At 43.0% G+C, this 22,978-nt stretch overlaps 16 non-coding genes across 16 annotated transcripts; 8 read left to right on the top strand and 8 right to left on the bottom strand.

The window, feature by feature from the left end:
• Positions 1–10,274: 10,274 nt before the first annotated feature.
• trnav-cac (transfer RNA valine (anticodon CAC)) lies at positions 10,275–10,347 on the bottom strand. Its single transcript has one exon. It is a non-coding gene; the product is annotated as a tRNA-Val (tRNA).
• Positions 10,348–10,606: 259 nt separating this feature from the next.
• trnad-guc (transfer RNA aspartic acid (anticodon GUC)) lies at positions 10,607–10,678 on the top strand. Its single transcript has one exon. It is a non-coding gene; the product is annotated as a tRNA-Asp (tRNA).
• Positions 10,679–12,022: 1,344 nt separating this feature from the next.
• Positions 12,023–12,095, bottom strand: trnav-cac (transfer RNA valine (anticodon CAC)). Its single transcript has one exon. It is a non-coding gene; the product is annotated as a tRNA-Val (tRNA).
• Positions 12,096–12,354: 259 nt separating this feature from the next.
• Positions 12,355–12,426, top strand: trnad-guc (transfer RNA aspartic acid (anticodon GUC)). Its single transcript has one exon. It is a non-coding gene; the product is annotated as a tRNA-Asp (tRNA).
• Positions 12,427–13,766: 1,340 nt separating this feature from the next.
• Positions 13,767–13,839, bottom strand: trnav-cac (transfer RNA valine (anticodon CAC)). Its single transcript has one exon. It is a non-coding gene; the product is annotated as a tRNA-Val (tRNA).
• Positions 13,840–14,098: 259 nt separating this feature from the next.
• Positions 14,099–14,170, top strand: trnad-guc (transfer RNA aspartic acid (anticodon GUC)). The gene has a single exon. It is a non-coding gene; the product is annotated as a tRNA-Asp (tRNA).
• Positions 14,171–15,515: 1,345 nt separating this feature from the next.
• Positions 15,516–15,588, bottom strand: trnav-cac (transfer RNA valine (anticodon CAC)). The gene has a single exon. It is a non-coding gene; the product is annotated as a tRNA-Val (tRNA).
• Positions 15,589–15,847: 259 nt separating this feature from the next.
• trnad-guc (transfer RNA aspartic acid (anticodon GUC)) lies at positions 15,848–15,919 on the top strand. Its single transcript has one exon. It is a non-coding gene; the product is annotated as a tRNA-Asp (tRNA).
• Positions 15,920–17,259: 1,340 nt separating this feature from the next.
• On the bottom strand, positions 17,260–17,332 carry trnav-cac (transfer RNA valine (anticodon CAC)). The gene has a single exon. It is a non-coding gene; the product is annotated as a tRNA-Val (tRNA).
• Positions 17,333–17,591: 259 nt separating this feature from the next.
• On the top strand, positions 17,592–17,663 carry trnad-guc (transfer RNA aspartic acid (anticodon GUC)). The gene has a single exon. It is a non-coding gene; the product is annotated as a tRNA-Asp (tRNA).
• Positions 17,664–19,003: 1,340 nt separating this feature from the next.
• On the bottom strand, positions 19,004–19,076 carry trnav-cac (transfer RNA valine (anticodon CAC)). The gene has a single exon. It is a non-coding gene; the product is annotated as a tRNA-Val (tRNA).
• A 259-nt stretch (positions 19,077–19,335) lies between these two features.
• trnad-guc (transfer RNA aspartic acid (anticodon GUC)) lies at positions 19,336–19,407 on the top strand. The gene has a single exon. It is a non-coding gene; the product is annotated as a tRNA-Asp (tRNA).
• A 1,340-nt stretch (positions 19,408–20,747) lies between these two features.
• Positions 20,748–20,820, bottom strand: trnav-cac (transfer RNA valine (anticodon CAC)). The gene has a single exon. It is a non-coding gene; the product is annotated as a tRNA-Val (tRNA).
• Positions 20,821–21,079: 259 nt separating this feature from the next.
• Positions 21,080–21,151, top strand: trnad-guc (transfer RNA aspartic acid (anticodon GUC)). Its single transcript has one exon. It is a non-coding gene; the product is annotated as a tRNA-Asp (tRNA).
• Positions 21,152–22,491: 1,340 nt separating this feature from the next.
• Positions 22,492–22,564, bottom strand: trnav-cac (transfer RNA valine (anticodon CAC)). Its single transcript has one exon. It is a non-coding gene; the product is annotated as a tRNA-Val (tRNA).
• Positions 22,565–22,823: 259 nt separating this feature from the next.
• trnad-guc (transfer RNA aspartic acid (anticodon GUC)) lies at positions 22,824–22,895 on the top strand. Its single transcript has one exon. It is a non-coding gene; the product is annotated as a tRNA-Asp (tRNA).
• Positions 22,896–22,978: the final 83 nt, after the last annotated feature.

Here is a 22,978-nt window from a genome sequence, read left to right as displayed (position 1 = left end):
TCACACGGAATACTGGGGTTTCATTTCCCGTATGGGGAGTTGTATCTACCAGCTGCAATTATTTCCTCAAGGCTACATCGACACTACTCATCTGCCAGAGTAGTTTGGGATACAAGATCTAACCATAGCAAAAGATATGCATTTGTTAAGAAGTATTAGAGTGAATATACTCCAAGAAAGACAAAGGTTTTACAAAAGGATTGAGGATGATCCTGCTATTGAAGATTATGTTTTCAGTGACGATATGATCACCTACCTCAGGATCTGGGAACGTAGGCAGACAGCTGAATGTAAGACGGATCCAGGAACGTAAACCGTTAAACTATGAGGCAGGAAGTGTGAGGTTCAGGTAATTCATTCAATTCAATTCAATTCAATTGTTATGTTATACTGCGCCAAATCACAACAAGATTTATCTAACTGTGCTTTTCATAAAAGAGCAGTCCAGACCATACTCTGTGATTTTATTTACAAAACCCAACATTCCCACCCAGAGCACACCCTAGGAAGCCAGGCAGAGAAGCTTAAACAGAGAGATGAGATTTCTTTTCCTGGTTCCAGTCAGAACATGTGCTGCAGCATTCTGGATCAGCTGAAGAGTCTTCATGGACTTTTTCGAGCAGCCTGATGATAAAGAATTATAGTAATCCAGCTTAGAAGTAACAAGTGCATTGACTATTTTTTCTGCATTTTTTTTAAACGGCGTATTGCTGAGTTCCTGAATGTGATTACTACTGCACTGTGGAAACTTCGGTAGGCCTGGTCACGATTTAACAACAGGGAGATTTTTCAGTGACGGTCTTGAGAGTTTAACCGTACGAAGTCAATACAAACAAATGTTGCGAATTCCACTTGGAGGGTCCAAACGTCGGACTCAAGTAGCTAAGGAATCACTCTAGCTTTGATTATGTATACCAAAACGATTTATTAATAAAAACAGAGCAATGCATTCCGGACAATCAATACGTCACGGGTCTCAATGGAACATGACTAGCTCAGAGGTTTCACAAAAGGCCCCGTAACAGTGGCGTACCTTGCTATTTATATCACTTCTCTAAGGAGCTCTATTGGTTAAAAGCATCACAAGGCGGTCATATCGTCTTAGAAACTGTATTTCTATTGGCTGGGTGGGCGCGACTTCCTGTTTACATTCTTCGGCAATGTGTAGGTGTGTGCGTGTGTTGGGGGTTGTTTTCCTGTGGGATTTCCTTTGTTTGCCTCCATTTTGAGTGAACACGGCTTTCTGGCCTTACTGCATCCGGTTCTCTTGTAATGTAATGTTTTGCCAACAGGGTATCGCCCCCACCTGATGCCAAGCAACAGTACATTTTCTCCCTCATTCAATGTCTGATATGAGTTCTGTTTCATTAACTTATGCATAAGTTCATTCACAGTGTCTAAATATGATAACAATATCTGAGTACAATTTCTCACAATAATAACAATACCTGAGTATAATTTCCCACAATCCCCCTTTTTGCACCTACTAGGTGCAAATCCTACTGTAAACAAGGAACTGTGTGGAAATCCTTTTAGAATTCGTTTTAGTACAAAACGTGCAGCAAAGTTAATATGGTAAAAACGTATATCCCCTTTTCACACCTCTTATTCACAAAGGGTGGGGTCTCTTGGCCACAGTGGTGTGTGTGTGTATATTATATGTGTGTGTGTGTCTATTCGTTTTCTCTCAATTGGAATGTGGCTGAGGTTTATGACTCTCATTTCAGGAAGGATCAGTGGGGGTGAAACTCTATCAACATAGTCCAATCAACATTGTATTGTTTTAACCTAGACTAAAACCCAGGGGACAAGAGACGGGACCACCTTTTGTGACGTAGCAGGAAGCTCCTTTCCATATTTAATTGCCAGACTTGACCTGATCAACTCTTTTCAGTCAGAAGGTGGGGGGGGGGAAAATGGGGACAGTGGATGCATAATTTTCTAATCTGGTTCCTTCAGACATTTTAACTTTTTAAAAACTCAACAATCCCCACAATCAATTCTGCTTCTGACATATTGTAGAGCTGGATTATAACAAAATGTAACAGAGCATCTTATATCACAAAACAGAAGTATTGCAAAACACCTTAATGTAACAAACAACAAACTATATCCTTATGACAACAAACTTAACTCATGACCAACCTGTCTTCATATATGCTGAAATAATGCTTTTACCTTTTGACTTGAATGTATAATGTAAATCGCACACTATGTTTAAGCACATACAACATTTAAAATTTTCAACATTTCCCTCTTCTGGTCTAAGCTTTCGCAACACCACCTTTATGGAAATCCTATTCAGTAAGCACAATGAAATGACAACGTCCCAGCATTAATCATGGAGCACCCCGGAATAAGGCATGGAGTTTTGAACTCCCCCTTTTTTATCTCACTCTGTGAGACAAATGTTTACTCATCCTGTGGACAGATCAATGTACACATTAAATCACAGTACTTTGCAATACTGGATCTATTCCTACCAAATCATCTTTTAACACTTCATTGAAAATGTGAGGATTATGATTAATCCATCTGTATTAACCTAGTTGTCACCGATCTTGCTTGAAACTATAACAGGAAATTTAATGAAAATGATTCAAAATTCACAAGACCCTAAAAATGTAATTTCCCACTTCAGATTGCTATATTTTGAGGTACCTTCTTTTGTGGAATTAGAATAAGTAATTCTAAAGTGTTAGTTGTTCCCAGTATCGTATATGTGTTTTCAGCATGTGAGTCTGTAAGTGACAAATCTTCTTCCATGTGTGCATCTGAAATACCAGAACCAGGACGGTCTCTCGCTCCCTCCTTCTCCTTATCAGTCCATCTTCTCATCGTTGGTCTGTATCTCAGTCTTTTGTTTATGGTGTAGCAGGCCACATGGTTGACCCCTGGAGAGCCCTCTCACCTTAGCATCAGCAAGGCCCCAGCCAGAGTATGTGGACCTCACTCCTTGCTCCGTGGTCCAGCACAGCACACTCACAGATGTTGTAATATTATCAAACATTTAGCCCTGGTCCACTTTCAAGTCAGTTTTGGGCCAAAAATCGCAGCCAGACCATAAAGCTTTATGGTCTTCAGCTGTGCTGTGGTCTGAGGTGCTGTGATGGTTGTTGTTGGTCTTCTGGTCCAGTTTGTCTCTGATCCCGCAGCTGGAGGAGCGAGATGGACCCGGTTCTGACACAACGAGGCACTGTGTGGCACAAAACAGAACTCCAAAAAGCATTATCTTTTCTTTTATCAATACTCATTCAGTGTATGTCACTCATGTCACTCAAATAACTTTTCTTTCCCTCTTGCTGGTTTAACTCTATAAAATCCCCAAACATTCTAAAGAGAAACTAGTTTTGGCACTTATCTCCTCCAAGCTTCAGTTTACATTATGGGTTATGTTTCTGCACAAATATTAAAACAAAATCGTAGTCGTTTTGATATCCTTAATGCTATGGACACTTTGTATTTGTTACTATCCCTCTTTTTGAGTCATATCTCCTACAGAATTCCTATTCCTAATTATGTAATCGTTTTAGCCATTAAGACACTGTCTTGCGTCTTGATCTTAAAAGCAACAAAACAAAAGTTCAAAAGAAAAGAATCACCCAAATAAAATATTTCCACATCAACTCAATAGTTTAAACAGTTTGTCATGTAAAAACTCAAAATACAAACAAAATCCACAAACAAAATTAAGCTTCACTAAAAGCTCATTTTAACACCACATCAAATACACATAGAATGGAATCCTATATCAGCCTAGACTGGTTTCAATCTTATCTCAACCAATAAACTTGATGACTTATAACAAAAAGAATGTTTCCCCAATTTTCTATTTTTAAGTTGCAACAAAAATTTGAACTAATCAATGTGTAATGTGTTCTTTATGACCTGTTGTCCTAGTAACAGTAGAACCAACTTTATCACCTAGTGGTTCAATCTATCCATTTGTTACCTGATATGAGAACATATCTCATTATACTGTGTAATTTATGATCAAAATCTTCACTTAGCTGCAAGTCTACTGGAACCTCTCTTTACTTTGTGCATATCTCTTTTTTATCTTAACCTCCTCTATACTTGTGCGTTTTCTTGAAAGAACCCACACTTCAGCTGTCCTCTAGACCTCTGTAAAGCAAAAAAAGATTTCTCTCCTTCTTTTCTTTTCACTTTACTTTAAAGAAGTCTTTAATCTATGACTTTAATTTCAAAAACGTTACTGCAGTAGGGTCAGTCATATTAATAGTAAGAAATTTCATCATTTCACTGTTCCAAGTTTAAAAGTCCCAATTCCAAACTGTAAATATCTTTGTATTTATATTACCAACACAATTCCCCTACAATATTTCCCAAGCATGATAAGTATCACAAAGTACTGTAAAGGTAACAATATAAGAAGCCTCATATTTTTCTTTCTTAAACTGGAAATGATCAAAGCCATTTTCTATTAATCAACTAAGTAATTGAATCAATTACCACTTTCATGTGAATATTTTTAGATCAATGCATGGATCACACATTGGATTGACTACTTTTATCTCTTTGTTTTTTTTTGTTTTTAAACCCGAATGTTCCCTCATTTAAATCTAAATTATTTTTCTTAAAACGTTACACTATTTCCCTCTTTTTCCTAGTTGGAGTTTTCTCAGCTTCCCCAAGTACCACTAAGATCTGACAGGACATATTACTATAATTTTGATCCATCTCCTAATTGCAGACATACAACAAATAAACAAGACAAGACATACAGACATACATTTAAACATATACCAACTATACCCTATCTGAAAAGTGAGCCATTAATAGTTAGTGTTGAATTCTCACCAGCTATGTCCCTCCATAAAATGCACTAAACTTTCTATTTGTTATTTCTTACTTTTTCCTTGTGATATCATAAATTTCACATTTCTTTTCCTTCAATCTACCAGATCTCAGACATAATCTCATCTACTACCTTTGAACACCTCTCTCCGCTTACTCAAATACTTATATTGCAACAATAGTTTAATTACTACATGAGTCAACACTTCTCTTCTGCTTCTTCTCCATTGTAGCTATACCCTTGCTTCTATATAACCCACTTTTTCCTTCTTTCCCTCATTCTTACAAAACCCTCTATCTTTGTCTCTTTTCTGTATGTCGTTTTTAATGTAAATGTGCTGTATTTATATAGCGCTTTTCCAGTCTTAACAACTGCTCAAAGCTCTTTTACATGTACAGGAAACATTCACCACTCACACACATTCATACACTGCAGCCGGGGCTGCCGTACAAGGTGCCACCTGCTCATCAGATAAACACTCATACACATTCACACTCCGATGCGCAGCACCGGGAGCAACTCGGGGTTCAGTGTCTTGCCCAAGGACACTTCGACAATGACTGCAGGGGTGGGATCGAACCACCAACCTTCCGACTGGCAGACAACCGCTCAACCACCGAGCCACAGCCGCCCCCCTATATGTTTGCTGCTGGTTAAATGCCATGTGTGCCCACCGGAGACTATTGTGCCAGTCTTATGTGTAGATTTACTGGAAATGACTGATCATTTTTCTGTCCCTGTGTTTTATCCACCCTGTCTTCCTTATCTTGTGTCCTAGTGTCCCTTATGGGGTGTGCTGCTCCCTGTATGTATGAGCATTAAAAGACAGTGGAGAACAGCATGTTTATCTACTACATTTCATTATTTTATTTCTCAATTTGGCACGTAATATGAGATTTCAGTTTTAGCATTGTCCTCTAATTCAGTTATATCATCCTGTAATTTGATTCTATTCCCCACATTATCAGTCCCGCCCCTATTCCCAGCATGACACAATTTATCACTACTATTCTTCTCCCAAGCCACATTTGTTTTAGGCTTGGTGCCCTCTGTCCAGACTGAGGACTGTCTGGACTTCCTAAGCAGCGCTTAAGTAATTCCTGCATTTTTTATCAAATGTGTGTCCGCTAAAATGCGGGTTGGAGGATCTGCTGGGGCACAATGTGTCAGGTGGTGCCAAGGTGCGCCCAATTTACCTTTGACCTGGACCGAGTGTGAAGTAAACTCCTTCACTTTGGACCAGTCCACCTGGGGTTGGCCCACTTCCTCTTGTGGACCTAAACCCTGACCCAGTCTCCTACCTTAATGGTCTGCCTCTCGTTCTGAGTGGGTGCTGGCTTCTTTCTCCACCTGGGTAGAGAGGGCTGAGACCAAAGAGGTTAGTTCATTCATGTAGGCAGACATTTCTACCTGTTTTACATCCAATAAAGGCATATGACCTCCATTATTGGGTGGACCTGGCATGTGGTCTGCCAGTCAAGATCTCGTGGGGGGAAGGTGCGTCTCTCCCCCTTTTGCAGCTCTCATGGCCATGAGTGCCAGGGGAAAGGCCTCCACCCACTTAATCCTGCTCTCATGGCAGACCTTGGCTATCTTAGCATTCAACGTTTGGTTGGCCCTCTCCACCAGTCCCTGGGACTGTGGATGTATACCGACCCGAATGAGTGTGTGATCCCCAGAGCAGCCTCAACTTCTCTCAACAACTGGTTGTTAAAATGGGTGCCATTATCTGATCTGAGAAAATCTGTCTACCATTACCAAATCTATACTGATGTCTTGGAAACAGGCTGTTGGAACCGGGAAAGAGCCCATCGGCGTGGTGAGGGCAACATGAGGATCAAGAACCGGGTGCACTGCTGGAATGGTGACATCGTCGGAGCCAATAAACAATCTGGTGCAGGGGAACTGGTGGCGGGGTTGTCAGCGTCATGAGTCTCACAGGGTCTTGGAGTGTGGAGGGCGGCACTTCTACTGAGATGTGGGTCCCCTGGGAGTTCATCCATCCAAACTTGCACATTAAGTCCCTCCTGAGTAGATTAACTGGGCAGGAGGGAGACATCAGGAAGGAGTGGAGAACCTGCTGTTGTTGGTACTGGACTGTAAGTGGTTCCGTAAAGGACTGGACTAGAGGTTTGCCAGTGACCCCTATAATGGATTGAGTTCTGTTGGAGAGAGGGAAGACCCCTGAATTTACACATGAAAGGTGGCGCCAGTGTCAGCCAACATGATATAACTGCGTCCATTGATTGTCAGAGTGATGAGGGACTCGGCACTCAAGGGGAAGTGAGTGGTGCCGTCGTTGTCAGAGAGTCATTGTGGTGGTGGGTGATAACCCTGCTGGGTCATCCACTGTGCCAGGGCTTGGTTAGCAGCAGTGGGCGGCCACGGCTGTGGCGGTTGTTGAGGAGATTGCGGGGCTGATGCCTGCGCCCCGAAGTTCTGGCTCCCTTCGGGCTACAGTTGTGTCTGGCAGTCCCTGGCATAATGTCCTGGTTGTCCACAGTTGTAACAGTAATATGTGGGTCCTCCTTGTCCAGGTCCTCTCTGCCCCCTGCCTCTAGGGGGGCCTCGACCTCTTCCTCCTCTTCCTCTATTAGGCCAGGGTGTTTGCCACAGTGTAAATTGTATCTGTGGTGGCCAGGGCGGTTGTGGTTGAGGGGGCCGGGAGACTTGTGGTGGGGGCCCCATCACCTGGGCCATGGCATAGACGGCTTCGTGGGTCACCTGGACCATTGGGGCTTGTGTCGCGTGGGTGAATGGGTTGGTGCTTTGTCTGGTCTTGTGATGGTTTTCTCCAAGGTTGTATGGAGGAGGTGGGGTGGTTTGTGAAGTTGGCAATTCTGGGTGTGATCTATTTATTTTCTGAGTTTTATCCTGGGATGGGGTATCTTCTGCTGTTATTGGAGGTACAGTTGACTCTGAAATGGTGGCCACTAGGCGGAGGGCCAGGGCATGACACTCCTCTTCTTCTCTTCTGGCAGCTCGTTTTGGCCTAGTGAGGCGGATTCGGCCTCCTTCTTCTTCGACTTTTTCAGCTCGCTTAGCATAGTTTAAACATTGATGTTGATAGTCAGTTATTTGTTGTATCTGTTGAAAAGTTGGCACTCCTTCCACAGGTATCCAACCAGCCTTTTCCCATGCTGTTACTAATCTTTTCCCCCTTTTGCTATCACCCTTGTTGCATTTTCTACCTAATGCCTGTACCAGCTTTTCTCCATAAAATGTCGCCATTGTCTCTCCCTTTCACTTCTCACTGACTCTAATCAAACAGCCCCTCCCTTCTCTGCTCACTTTCTGCTTTGCCGTCTGCTCCCCCCCCCTTTTCTCTCTCTGCAGGCTGTCTCTCCCTCTCTTTCTCTGCAAAATTCCTCTGCACCCCCCTTCTCACTCACTCTCCCTGCAGACTGTGTCTGCCCCTCCTTCCTCTGCCTTTTCCCTCCAAAATTCCTTCTACTTTTTATAACCCACAAAGCACCCTATTGAACTTATTATAAGTTCCACCAACAGTATTTTTATGTGTAATTTTTTTACCTATGTATTTCTTTCTTCAACGGCAACACCACAGACGAACCAGAGGCTTGGTCAATTGTCAACGCTTCACTCGGGCTCACACAGTCATCCTTTTCCAAACTTTACAAATACATTACATTTTCAACAACAATTATCTCTTCTCTTTATCTCTTCTCTCTACATCCGCTGAGAACTGCCTTATGGGCCGGTTTCTCCCTAGACAAACACTGACACGTGGGCGCCCCGACCTTCCCCTCACAGTAACACTGCAGGTTTTTCGAATCTCTCGCACCACGTGCTCCAAAGAATTTATGGAATCGTCATTTTCTCATTCGCTGAGCCCGGTCTTATGGACCGAGACTCCAAATGGTGAACGCTGGCTCTGTACGCGCCGAGACCTCCCTCGGCATGTAGGTCAATTACTCCTACCGGCAAGTTTTGGATCCCTCGCGTATAGTAGCTCCAATGGAATCACCTATGAACAATGGCTCGCTATCGCGTTTCAGGTCTTCTCCCATCAGTAATTCTACTAAGCAAGTCTACTAACAGGTTTATCGAACCTCAACACACAGCGTAGCTCCATACAATTATGGAATCATATTTATCAACTCACTCATCCTTTAACAGCTCTATGTTTCCCCACTCACGCACTTTCACGTGGTGGCCCACCTTGTGGATGGAGCCACTACCCCGAACACTGGCTGGCTGTGTCGCGGCCTTCCCTCATCAGCATACGACTTGCAGCGAATCTACCGACAAGTTTATCGAACCACTCACAGACGCAGCTCCAATAATTGGAATCGTCTATGAACGCTGGCTCGCTATCGCGTTTCAGGCCTTCTCCTATCAGTAATCCTACTAAAGCAAGTCCACTGATAGGTTTATCGAACCTCAACACACAGCGTAGCTCCATACAATTATGGAATCATATTTATCACACTCACACTCATTCAACAGAAAAACGGAATGCATTGCTCAATGTCCACAAAACACTTAATAATTTTTAGTCTATATTTTTTAACATAATGTACTCACCCGGAGGTCTGATCACTTTAATTTGGTTTATACTATTATACAATATGCTGAGTTTGATGAAACAGGTTCAGCTTACCTCTTTCTTTGAGAGCTCTCCAGTGACCATTCCTCCGTGGTTTGCACACAATGCCTCCTTTGTCTCGTTCCGTCAGACGTGGACTGTCCGTGGAATCTGGACCCGGAGTTAAACAACTTCTAATCCTGATTCCGTGGAATTCCTAAGTTTAACCACTACTCGAAAACCATCCTCTGCTACCAAATTTGTTGCGAATTCCACTTGGAGGGTCCAAACGTCGGGACTCAAGTAGCTAAGGAATCACTCTAGCTTTGATTATGTATACCAAAACGATTTATTAATAAAAACAGAGCAATGCATTCCGGACAATCAATACGTGCACGGGTCTCAATGGAACATGACTAGCTCAGAGGTTTCACAAAAAGGCCCCGTAACAGTGGCGTACCTTGCTATTTATATCACTTCTCTTAAGGAGCTCTATTGGTTAAAAGCATCACAAGGCGGGTCATATCGTCTTAGAAACTGTATTTCTATTGGCTGGGTGGGCGCGACTTCCTGTTTACATTCTTCGGCAATGTGTAGGTGTGTGCGTGTGTTGGGGGTTGTTTCCTGTGGGATTTCCTTTGTTTGCCTCCATTTTGAGTGAACACGTGGCTTTCTGGCCTTACTGCATCCGGTTCTCTTGTAAATGTAATGTTTTGCCAACAGGGTATCGCCCCCACCTGGATGCCAAGCAACAGTACATTTTCTCCCTCATTCAATGTCTGATATGAGTTCTGTTTCATTAACTTATGCATAAGTTCATTCACAGTGTCTAAATATGATAACAATATCTGAGTACAATTTCTCACAATAATAACAATACCTGAGTATAATTTCCCACACAAAGAAATGTGTTTCCGCCCTGTTTCGAACAGGGGACCTTTCGCGTGTGAGGCGAACGTGATAACCACTACACTACGGAAACTGATGAAAGTGGTCTTTCTGCATGTTCATGCGGAAATATACCATTTATATTTTACTGCAAATGTTTACAATGCTGTTAGACATGTTAATTTTTGACACAAAGCGATTTTAAACTGGATTCAGTCACAGATGCTTTGTCATGGATTTGAATGCCAGCGAATATGTAGTAAACTTAAATATATCCACATGTATTGACTGTGGCCTGAATGCTGGAATAGCGCCACCTATTTCTTGATGTGCCAAATATGAAGCTTAGGCATTCCTCGTTAGTATAATGGACAGTATCTCCGCCTGTCACGCGGAAGATCGGGGTTCGATTCCCTGACGGGGAGAATTTTCTACCAGCCGCTAACCAATGTTACAAGGCCTCGAGGAAGTCCCGGCAAACGCGTTGGACTACTCTAGAGGGGAAATTGGGCCTTGGCTCAGGCTGTGTTCAGCATGGGAGGAGAACTCCTGATCCTGAATGGGAATCTTGTCAAGTGATGGAAAGAGCACATCACAAGGCCCAGCAGGAGGTGGGAGAGTGTCAAGTCTGGGCACCTTATAATTCCTTTCCTGTTCTTTGAAGGTTATGTGGTTCTGTTGGCTTCATCAAGCAGTGATCTACAGCGCCCACTGGGGCAGACTGATGCCCAATGTCAAGCAAATGGGATGAAAGTCAGCCCCTCCAAATCTGAAAGCGCAGGATTGCTCCCATTGGGTTGGGAGTCAGTTGCTGTCCCAAGCGAAGAAGTTCTTGTATCTCAAAGGCATGTTTTTAAATAGTGCAACTTGTTCCAACACAAAGACTACAATCCTAATGAAACTTTGGATGACCGCCTCCGCCTGTCACACGGAATACTGGGGTTTCATTTCCCGATGGGGAGTTTTATCTACCAGCTGCTAATTATTTCCCAAGGCTACATCGACACTACTACATCTGCCAGAGTAGTTTGGATACGAGATCTAACCATAGCAAAAGATATGCATTTGTTAAGAAAGTATTAGAGTGAATATACTCCAAGAAAGACAAAGTTTTACAAAAGGATTGAGGATGATCCTGCTATTGAAGATATGTTTTCAGTGACGATATGATCACCTACCTCAGGATCTGGGAACGTAGGCAGACAGCAGGAATGTAAGACGGATCCAGGAACGTAAACCGTTAACTATGAGGCTAGGAAGTTGAGGTTCAGGTAATTCAATTCAATTCAATTCAATTCAATTTTACTTATACTGCGCCAAATCACAACAAGAGTTATCTAACTGTGCTTTTCATAAAAGAGCAGGTCCAGACCATACTCTGTGATTTTATTTACAGAAACCCAACAATTCCCACCAAGAGCAAACACTAGGAAGCCAATGCAGAGAAGCTTAAACAGGAGAGATGAGATTTCTTTTCCTGGTTCCAGTCAGAACATGTGCTGCAGCATTCTGGATCAGCTGAAGAGTCTTCATGGACTTTTTCGAGCAGCCTGATGATAAAGAATTGGAGTAATCCAGCTTAGAAGTAACAAGTGCATTGACTATTTTTTCTGCATCATTTTTAAACGGCGTATTGCTGAGTTCCTGAATGTGATTACTACTGCACTGTGGAAACTTCGGTAGGCCTGGCCACGATTTAACAACAGGGAGATTTTTCAGTGACGGTCTTGAGAGTTTAACCGTACGAAGTCAATACAAACAAAGAAATGTGTTTCCGCCCTGTTTCGAACAGGGGACCTTTCGCGTGTGAGGCGAACGTGATAACCACTACACTACGGAAACTGATGAAAGTGGTCTTTCTGCATGTTCATGCGGAAATATACCATTTATATTTTACTGCAAATGTTTACAATGCTGTTAGACATGTTAATTTTTGACACATAGCGATTTTAAACTGGATTCAGTCACAGATGCTTTGTCATGGATTTGAATGCCAGCGAATATGTAGTAAACTTAAATATATCCACATGTATTGACTGTGGCCTGAATGCTGGAATAGCGCCACCTATTTCTTGATGTGCCAAATATGAAGCTTAGGCATTCCTCGTTAGTATAATGGACAGTATCTCCGCCTGTCACGCGGAAGATCGGGGTTCGATTCCCCGACGGGGAGAATTTTCTACCAGCCGCTAACCAATGTTACAAGGCCTCGAGGAAGTCCCGGCAAACGCGTTGGACTACTCTAGAGGGGAAATTGGGCCTTGGCTCAGGCTGTGTTCAGCATGGGAGGAGAACTCCTGATCCTGAATGGGAATCTTGTGAAGTGATGGAAAGAGCACATCACAAGGCCCAGCAGGAGGTGGGAGAGTGTCAAGTCTGGGCACCTTATAATTCCTTTCCTGTTCTTTGAAGGTTATGTGGTTCTGTTGGCTTCATCAAGCAGTGATCTACAGCGCCCACTGGGGCAGACTGATGCCCAATGTCAAGCAAATGGGATGAAAGTCAGCCCCTCCAAATCTGAAAGCGCAGGATTGCTCCCATTGGGTTGGGAGTCAGTTGCTGTCCCAAGCGAAGAAGTTCTTGTATCTCAAAGGCATGTTTTTAAATAGTGCAACTTGTTCCAACACAAAGACTACAATCCTAATGAAACTTTGGATGACCGCCTCCGCCTGTCACACGGAATACTGGGGTTTCATTTCCCGATGGGGAGTTTTATCTACCAGCTGCTAATTATTTCCCAAGGCTACATCGACACTACTACATCTGCCAGAGTAGTTTGGATACGAGATCTAACCATAGCAAAAGATATGCATTTGTTAAGAAAGTATTAGAGTGAATATACTCCAAGAAAGACAAAGGTTTTACAAAAGGATTGAGGATGATCCTGCTATTGAAGATATGTTTTCAGTGACGATATGATCACCTACCTCAGGATCTGGGAACGTAGGCAGACAGCAGGAATGTAAGACGGATCCAGGAACGTAAACCGTTAACTATGAGGCTAGGAAGTTGAGGTTCAGGTAATTCAATTCAATTCAATTCAATTTTACTTATACTGCGCCAAATCACAACAAGAGTTATCTAACTGTGCTTTTCATAAAAGAGCAGGTCCAGACCATACTCTGTGATTTTATTTACAGAAACCCAACAATTCCCACCAAGAGCAAACACTAGGAAGCCAATGCAGAGAAGCTTAAACAGGAGAGATGAGATTTCTTTTCCTGGTTCCAGTCAGAACATGTGCTGCAGCATTCTGGATCAGCTGAAGAGTCTTCATGGACTTTTTCGAGCAGCCTGATGATAAAGAATTGGAGTAATCCAGCTTAGAAGTAACAAGTGCATTGACTATTTTTTCTGCATCATTTTTAAACGGCGTATTGCTGAGTTCCTGAATGTGATTACTACTGCACTGTGGAAACTTCGGTAGGCCTGGCCACGATTTAACAACAGGGAGATTTTTCAGTGACGGTCTTGAGAGTTTAACCGTACGAAGTCAATACAAACAAAGAAATGTGTTTCCGCCCTGTTTCGAACAGGGGACCTTTCGCGTGTGAGGCGAACGTGATAACCACTACACTACGGAAACTGACGAAAGTGGTCTTTCTGCATGTTCATGCGGAAATATACCATTTATATTTTACTGCAAATGTTTACAATGCTGTTAGACATGTTAATTTTTGACACATAGCGATTTTAAACTGGATTCAGTCACAGATGCTTTGTCATGGATTTGAATGCCAGCGAATATGTAGTAAACTTAAATATATCCACATGTATTGACTGTGGCCTGAATGCTGGAATAGCGCCACCTATTTCTTGATGTGCCAAATATGAAGCTTAGGCATTCCTCGTTAGTATAATGGACAGTATCTCCGCCTGTCACGCGGAAGATCGGGGTTCGATTCCCCGACGGGGAGAATTTTCTACCAGCCGCTAACCAATGTTACAAGGCCTCGAGGAAGTCCCGGCAAACGCGTTGGACTACTCTAGAGGGGAAATTGGGCCTTGGCTCAGGCTGTGTTCAGCATGGGAGGAGAACTCCTGATCCTGAATGGGAATCTTGTGAAGTGATGGAAAGAGCACATCACAAGGCCCAGCAGGAGGTGGGAGAGTGTCAAGTCTGGGCACCTTATAATTCCTTTCCTGTTCTTTGAAGGTTATGTGGTTCTGTTGGCTTCATCAAGCAGTGATCTACAGCGCCCACTGGGGCAGACTGATGCCCAATGTCAAGCAAATGGGATGAAAGTCAGCCCCTCCAAATCTGAAAGCGCAGGATTGCTCCCATTGGGTTGGGAGTCAGTTGCTGTCCCAAGCGAAGAAGTTCTTGTATCTCAAAGGCATGTTTTTAAATAGTGCAACTTGTTCCAACACAAAGACTACAATCCTAATGAAACTTTGGATGACCGCCTCCGCCTGTCACACGGAATACTGGGGTTTCATTTCCCGATGGGGAGTTTTATCTACCAGCTGCTAATTATTTCTCAAGGCTACATCGACACTACTACATCTGCCAGAGTAGTTTGGATACGAGATCTAACCATAGCAAAAGATATGCATTTGTTAAGAAAGTATTAGAGTGAATATACTCCAAGAAAGACAAAGGTTTTACAAAAGGATTGAGGATGATCCTGCTATTGAAGATATGTTTTCAGTGACGATATGATCACCTACCTCAGGATCTGGGAACGTAGGCAGACAGCAGGAATGTAAGACGGATCCAGGAACGTAAACCGTTAACTATGAGGCTAGGAAGTTGAGGTTCAGGTAATTCAATTCAATTCAATTCAATTCAATTTTACTTATACTGCGCCAAATCACAACAAGAGTTATCTAACTGTGCTTTTCATAAAAGAGCAGGTCCAGACCATACTCTGTGATTTTATTTACAGAAACCCAACAATTCCCACCAAGAGCAAACACTAGGAAGCCAATGCAGAGAAGCTTAAACAGGAGAGATGAGATTTCTTTTCCTGGTTCCAGTCAGAACATGTGCTGCAGCATTCTGGATCAGCTGAAGAGTCTTCATGGACTTTTTCGAGCAGCCTGATGATAAAGAATTGGAGTAATCCAGCTTAGAAGTAACAAGTGCATTGACTATTTTTTCTGCATCATTTTTAAACGGCGTATTGCTGAGTTCCTGAATGTGATTACTACTGCACTGTGGAAACTTCGGTAGGCCTGGCCACGATTTAACAACAGGGAGATTTTTCAGTGACGGTCTTGAGAGTTTAACCGTACGAAGTCAATACAAACAAAGAAATGTGTTTCCGCCCTGTTTCGAACAGGGGACCTTTCGCGTGTGAGGCGAACGTGATAACCACTACACTACGGAAACTGATGAAAGTGGTCTTTCTGCATGTTCATGCGGAAATATACCATTTATATTTTACTGCAAATGTTTACAATGCTGTTAGACATGTTAATTTTTGACACATAGCGATTTTAAACTGGATTCAGTCACAGATGCTTTGTCATGGATTTGAATGCCAGCGAATATGTAGTAAACTTAAATATATCCACATGTATTGACTGTGGCCTGAATGCTGGAATAGCGCCACCTATTTCTTGATGTGCCAAATATGAAGCTTAGGCATTCCTCGTTAGTATAATGGACAGTATCTCCGCCTGTCACGCGGAAGATCGGGGTTCGATTCCCCGACGGGGAGAATTTTCTACCAGCCGCTAACCAATGTTACAAGGCCTCGAGGAAGTCCCGGCAAACGCGTTGGACTACTCTAGAGGGGAAATTGGGCCTTGGCTCAGGCTGTGTTCAGCATGGGAGGAGAACTCCTGATCCTGAATGGGAATCTTGTGAAGTGATGGAAAGAGCACATCACAAGGCCCAGCAGGAGGTGGGAGAGTGTCAAGTCTGGGCACCTTATAATTCCTTTCCTGTTCTTTGAAGGTTATGTGGTTCTGTTGGCTTCATCAAGCAGTGATCTACAGCGCCCACTGGGGCAGACTGATGCCCAATGTCAAGCAAATGGGATGAAAGTCAGCCCCTCCAAATCTGAAAGCGCAGGATTGCTCCCATTGGGTTGGGAGTCAGTTGCTGTCCCAAGCGAAGAAGTTCTTGTATCTCAAAGGCATGTTTTTAAATAGTGCAACTTGTTCCAACACAAAGACTACAATCCTAATGAAACTTTGGATGACCGCCTCCGCCTGTCACACGGAATACTGGGGTTTCATTTCCCGATGGGGAGTTTTATCTACCAGCTGCTAATTATTTCTCAAGGCTACATCGACACTACTACATCTGCCAGAGTAGTTTGGATACGAGATCTAACCATAGCAAAAGATATGCATTTGTTAAGAAAGTATTAGAGTGAATATACTCCAAGAAAGACAAAGGTTTTACAAAAGGATTGAGGATGATCCTGCTATTGAAGATATGTTTTCAGTGACGATATGATCACCTACCTCAGGATCTGGGAACGTAGGCAGACAGCAGGAATGTAAGACGGATCCAGGAACGTAAACCGTTAACTATGAGGCTAGGAAGTTGAGGTTCAGGTAATTCAATTCAATTCAATTCAATTTTACTTATACTGCGCCAAATCACAACAAGAGTTATCTAACTGTGCTTTTCATAAAAGAGCAGGTCCAGACCATACTCTGTGATTTTATTTACAGAAACCCAACAATTCCCACCAAGAGCAAACACTAGGAAGCCAATGCAGAGAAGCTTAAACAGGAGAGATGAGATTTCTTTTCCTGGTTCCAGTCAGAACATGTGCTGCAGCATTCTGGATCAGCTGAAGAGTCTTCATGGACTTTTTCGAGCAGCCTGATGATAAAGAATTGGAGTAATCCAGCTTAGAAGTAACAAGTGCATTGACTATTTTTTCTGCATCATTTTTAAACGGCGTATTGCTGAGTTCCTGAATGTGATTACTACTGCACTGTGGAAACTTCGGTAGGCCTGGCCACGATTTAACAACAGGGAGATTTTTCAGTGACGGTCTTGAGAGTTTAACCGTACGAAGTCAATACAAACAAAGAAATGTGTTTCCGCCCTGTTTCGAACAGGGGACCTTTCGCGTGTGAGGCGAACGTGATAACCACTACACTACGGAAACTGATGAAAGTGGTCTTTCTGCATGTTCATGCGGAAATATACCATTTATATTTTACTGCAAATGTTTACAATGCTGTTAGACATGTTAATTTTTGACACATAGCGATTTTAAACTGGATTCAGTCACAGATGCTTTGTCATGGATTTGAATGCCAGCGAATATGTAGTAAACTTAAATATATCCACATGTATTGACTGTGGCCTGAATGCTGGAATAGCGCCACCTATTTCTTGATGTGCCAAATATGAAGCTTAGGCATTCCTCGTTAGTATAATGGACAGTATCTCCGCCTGTCACGCGGAAGATCGGGGTTCGATTCCCCGACGGGGAGAATTTTCTACCAGCCGCTAACCAATGTTACAAGGCCTCGAGGAAGTCCCGGCAAACGCGTTGGACTACTCTAGAGGGGAAATTGGGCCTTGGCTCAGGCTGTGTTCAGCATGGGAGGAGAACTCCTGATCCTGAATGGGAATCTTGTGAAGTGATGGAAAGAGCACATCACAAGGCCCAGCAGGAGGTGGGAGAGTGTCAAGTCTGGGCACCTTATAATTCCTTTCCTGTTCTTTGAAGGTTATGTGGTTCTGTTGGCTTCATCAAGCAGTGATCTACAGCGCCCACTGGGGCAGACTGATGCCCAATGTCAAGCAAATGGGATGAAAGTCAGCCCCTCCAAATCTGAAAGCGCAGGATTGCTCCCATTGGGTTGGGAGTCAGTTGCTGTCCCAAGCGAAGAAGTTCTTGTATCTCAAAGGCATGTTTTTAAATAGTGCAACTTGTTCCAACACAAAGACTACAATCCTAATGAAACTTTGGATGACCGCCTCCGCCTGTCACACGGAATACTGGGGTTTCATTTCCCGATGGGGAGTTTTATCTACCAGCTGCTAATTATTTCTCAAGGCTACATCGACACTACTACATCTGCCAGAGTAGTTTGGATACGAGATCTAACCATAGCAAAAGATATGCATTTGTTAAGAAAGTATTAGAGTGAATATACTCCAAGAAAGACAAAGGTTTTACAAAAGGATTGAGGATGATCCTGCTATTGAAGATATGTTTTCAGTGACGATATGATCACCTACCTCAGGATCTGGGAACGTAGGCAGACAGCAGGAATGTAAGACGGATCCAGGAACGTAAACCGTTAACTATGAGGCTAGGAAGTTGAGGTTCAGGTAATTCAATTCAATTCAATTCAATTTTACTTATACTGCGCCAAATCACAACAAGAGTTATCTAACTGTGCTTTTCATAAAAGAGCAGGTCCAGACCATACTCTGTGATTTTATTTACAGAAACCCAACAATTCCCACCAAGAGCAAACACTAGGAAGCCAATGCAGAGAAGCTTAAACAGGAGAGATGAGATTTCTTTTCCTGGTTCCAGTCAGAACATGTGCTGCAGCATTCTGGATCAGCTGAAGAGTCTTCATGGACTTTTTCGAGCAGCCTGATGATAAAGAATTGGAGTAATCCAGCTTAGAAGTAACAAGTGCATTGACTATTTTTTCTGCATCATTTTTAAACGGCGTATTGCTGAGTTCCTGAATGTGATTACTACTGCACTGTGGAAACTTCGGTAGGCCTGGCCACGATTTAACAACAGGGAGATTTTTCAGTGACGGTCTTGAGAGTTTAACCGTACGAAGTCAATACAAACAAAGAAATGTGTTTCCGCCCTGTTTCGAACAGGGGACCTTTCGCGTGTGAGGCGAACGTGATAACCACTACACTACGGAAACTGATGAAAGTGGTCTTTCTGCATGTTCATGCGGAAATATACCATTTATATTTTACTGCAAATGTTTACAATGCTGTTAGACATGTTAATTTTTGACACATAGCGATTTTAAACTGGATTCAGTCACAGATGCTTTGTCATGGATTTGAATGCCAGCGAATATGTAGTAAACTTAAATATATCCACATGTATTGACTGTGGCCTGAATGCTGGAATAGCGCCACCTATTTCTTGATGTGCCAAATATGAAGCTTAGGCATTCCTCGTTAGTATAATGGACAGTATCTCCGCCTGTCACGCGGAAGATCGGGGTTCGATTCCCCGACGGGGAGAATTTTCTACCAGCCGCTAACCAATGTTACAAGGCCTCGAGGAAGTCCCGGCAAACGCGTTGGACTACTCTAGAGGGGAAATTGGGCCTTGGCTCAGGCTGTGTTCAGCATGGGAGGAGAACTCCTGATCCTGAATGGGAATCTTGTGAAGTGATGGAAAGAGCACATCACAAGGCCCAGCAGGAGGTGGGAGAGTGTCAAGTCTGGGCACCTTATAATTCCTTTCCTGTTCTTTGAAGGTTATGTGGTTCTGTTGGCTTCATCAAGCAGTGATCTACAGCGCCCACTGGGGCAGACTGATGCCCAATGTCAAGCAAATGGGATGAAAGTCAGCCCCTCCAAATCTGAAAGCGCAGGATTGCTCCCATTGGGTTGGGAGTCAGTTGCTGTCCCAAGCGAAGAAGTTCTTGTATCTCAAAGGCATGTTTTTAAATAGTGCAACTTGTTCCAACACAAAGACTACAATCCTAATGAAACTTTGGATGACCGCCTCCGCCTGTCACACGGAATACTGGGGTTTCATTTCCCGATGGGGAGTTTTATCTACCAGCTGCTAATTATTTCTCAAGGCTACATCGACACTACTACATCTGCCAGAGTAGTTTGGATACGAGATCTAACCATAGCAAAAGATATGCATTTGTTAAGAAAGTATTAGAGTGAATATACTCCAAGAAAGACAAAGGTTTTACAAAAGGATTGAGGATGATCCTGCTATTGAAGATATGTTTTCAGTGACGATATGATCACCTACCTCAGGATCTGGGAACGTAGGCAGACAGCAGGAATGTAAGACGGATCCAGGAACGTAAACCGTTAACTATGAGGCTAGGAAGTTGAGGTTCAGGTAATTCAATTCAATTCAATTCAATTTTACTTATACTGCGCCAAATCACAACAAGAGTTATCTAACTGTGCTTTTCATAAAAGAGCAGGTCCAGACCATACTCTGTGATTTTATTTACAGAAACCCAACAATTCCCACCAAGAGCAAACACTAGGAAGCCAATGCAGAGAAGCTTAAACAGGAGAGATGAGATTTCTTTTCCTGGTTCCAGTCAGAACATGTGCTGCAGCATTCTGGATCAGCTGAAGAGTCTTCATGGACTTTTTCGAGCAGCCTGATGATAAAGAATTGGAGTAATCCAGCTTAGAAGTAACAAGTGCATTGACTATTTTTTCTGCATCATTTTTAAACGGCGTATTGCTGAGTTCCTGAATGTGATTACTACTGCACTGTGGAAACTTCGGTAGGCCTGGCCACGATTTAACAACAGGGAGATTTTTCAGTGACGGTCTTGAGAGTTTAACCGTACGAAGTCAATACAAACAAAGAAATGTGTTTCCGCCCTGTTTCGAACAGGGGACCTTTCGCGTGTGAGGCGAACGTGATAACCACTACACTACGGAAACTGATGAAAGTGGTCTTTCTGCATGTTCATGCGGAAATATACCATTTATATTTTACTGCAAATGTTTACAATGCTGTTAGACATGTTAATTTTTGACACATAGCGATTTTAAACTGGATTCAGTCACAGATGCTTTGTCATGGATTTGAATGCCAGCGAATATGTAGTAAACTTAAATATATCCACATGTATTGACTGTGGCCTGAATGCTGGAATAGCGCCACCTATTTCTTGATGTGCCAAATATGAAGCTTAGGCATTCCTCGTTAGTATAATGGACAGTATCTCCGCCTGTCACGCGGAAGATCGGGGTTCGATTCCCCGACGGGGAGAATTTTCTACCAGCCGCTAACCAATGTTACAAGGCCTCGAGGAAGTCCCGGCAAACGCGTTGGACTACTCTAGAGGGGAAATTGGGCCTTGGCTCAGGCTGTGTTCAGCATGGGAGGAGAACTCCTGATCCTGAATGGGAATCTTGTGAAGTGATGGAAAGAGCACATCACAAGGCCCAGCAGGAGGTGGGAGAGTGTCAAGTCTGGGCACCTTATAATTCCTTTCCTGTTCTTTGAAGGTTATGTGGTTCTGTTGGCTTCATCAAGCAGTGATCTACAGCGCCCACTGGGGCAGACTGATGCCCAATGTCAAGCAAATGGGATGAAAGTCAGCCCCTCCAAATCTGAAAGCGCAGGATTGCTCCCATTGGGTTGGGAGTCAGTTGCTGTCCCAAGCGAAGAAGTTCTTGTATCTCAAAGGCATGTTTTTAAATAGTGCAACTTGTTCCAACACAAAGACTACAATCCTAATGAAACTTTGGATGACCGCCTCCGCCTGTCACACGGAATACTGGGGTTTCATTTCCCGATGGGGAGTTTTATCTACCAGCTGCTAATTATTTCTCAAGGCTACATCGACACTACTACATCTGCCAGAGTAGTTTGGATACGAGATCTAACCATAGCAAAAGATATGCATTTGTTAAGAAAGTATTAGAGTGAATATACTCCAAGAAAGACAAAGGTTTTACAAAAGGATTGAGGATGATCCTGCTATTGAAGATATGTTTTCAGTGACGATATGATCACCTACCTCAGGATCTGGGAACGTAGGCAGACAGCAGGAATGTAAGACGGATCCAGGAACGTAAACCGTTAACTATGAGGCTAGGAAGTTGAGGTTCAGGTAATTCAATTCAATTCAATTCAATTTTACTTATACTGCGCCAAATCACAACAAGAGTTATCTAACTGTGCTTTTCATAAAAGAGCAGGTCCAGACCATACTCTGTGATTTTATTTACAGAAACCCAACAATTCCCACCAAGAGCAAACACTAGGAAGCCAATGCAGAGAAGCTTAAACAGGAGAGATGAGATTTCTTTTCCTGGTTCCAGTCAGAACATGTGCTGCAGCATTCTGGATCAGCTGAAGAGTCTTCATGGACTTTTTCGAGCAGCCTGATGATAAAGAATTGGAGTAATCCAGCTTAGAAGTAACAAGTGCATTGACTATTTTTTCTGCATCATTTTTAAACGGCGTATTGCTGAGTTCCTGAATGTGATTACTACTGCACTGTGGAAACTTCGGTAGGCCTGGCCACGATTTAACAACAGGGAGATTTTTCAGTGACGGTCTTGAGAGTTTAACCGTACGAAGTCAATACAAACAAAGAAATGTGTTTCCGCCCTGTTTCGAACAGGGGACCTTTCGCGTGTGAGGCGAACGTGATAACCACTACACTACGGAAACTGATGAAAGTGGTCTTTCTGCATGTTCATGCGGAAATATACCATTTATATTTTACTGCAAATGTTTACAATGCTGTTAGACATGTTAATTTTTGACACATAGCGATTTTAAACTGGATTCAGTCACAGATGCTTTGTCATGGATTTGAATGCCAGCGAATATGTAGTAAACTTAAATATATCCACATGTATTGACTGTGGCCTGAATGCTGGAATAGCGCCACCTATTTCTTGATGTGCCAAATATGAAGCTTAGGCATTCCTCGTTAGTATAATGGACAGTATCTCCGCCTGTCACGCGGAAGATCGGGGTTCGATTCCCCGACGGGGAGAATTTTCTACCAGCCGCTAACCAATGTTACAAGGCCTCGAGGAAGTCCCGGCAAACGCGTTGGACTACTCTAGAGGGGAAATT

This window comes from Etheostoma spectabile, unplaced genomic scaffold (assembly GCF_008692095.1).
Source record: "Etheostoma spectabile isolate EspeVRDwgs_2016 unplaced genomic scaffold, UIUC_Espe_1.0 scaffold00018245, whole genome shotgun sequence".
NCBI classification, from domain to species: domain Eukaryota; kingdom Metazoa; phylum Chordata; class Actinopteri; order Perciformes; family Percidae; genus Etheostoma; species Etheostoma spectabile.
This window is presented reverse-complemented; position numbering and strand designations above follow the sequence as displayed.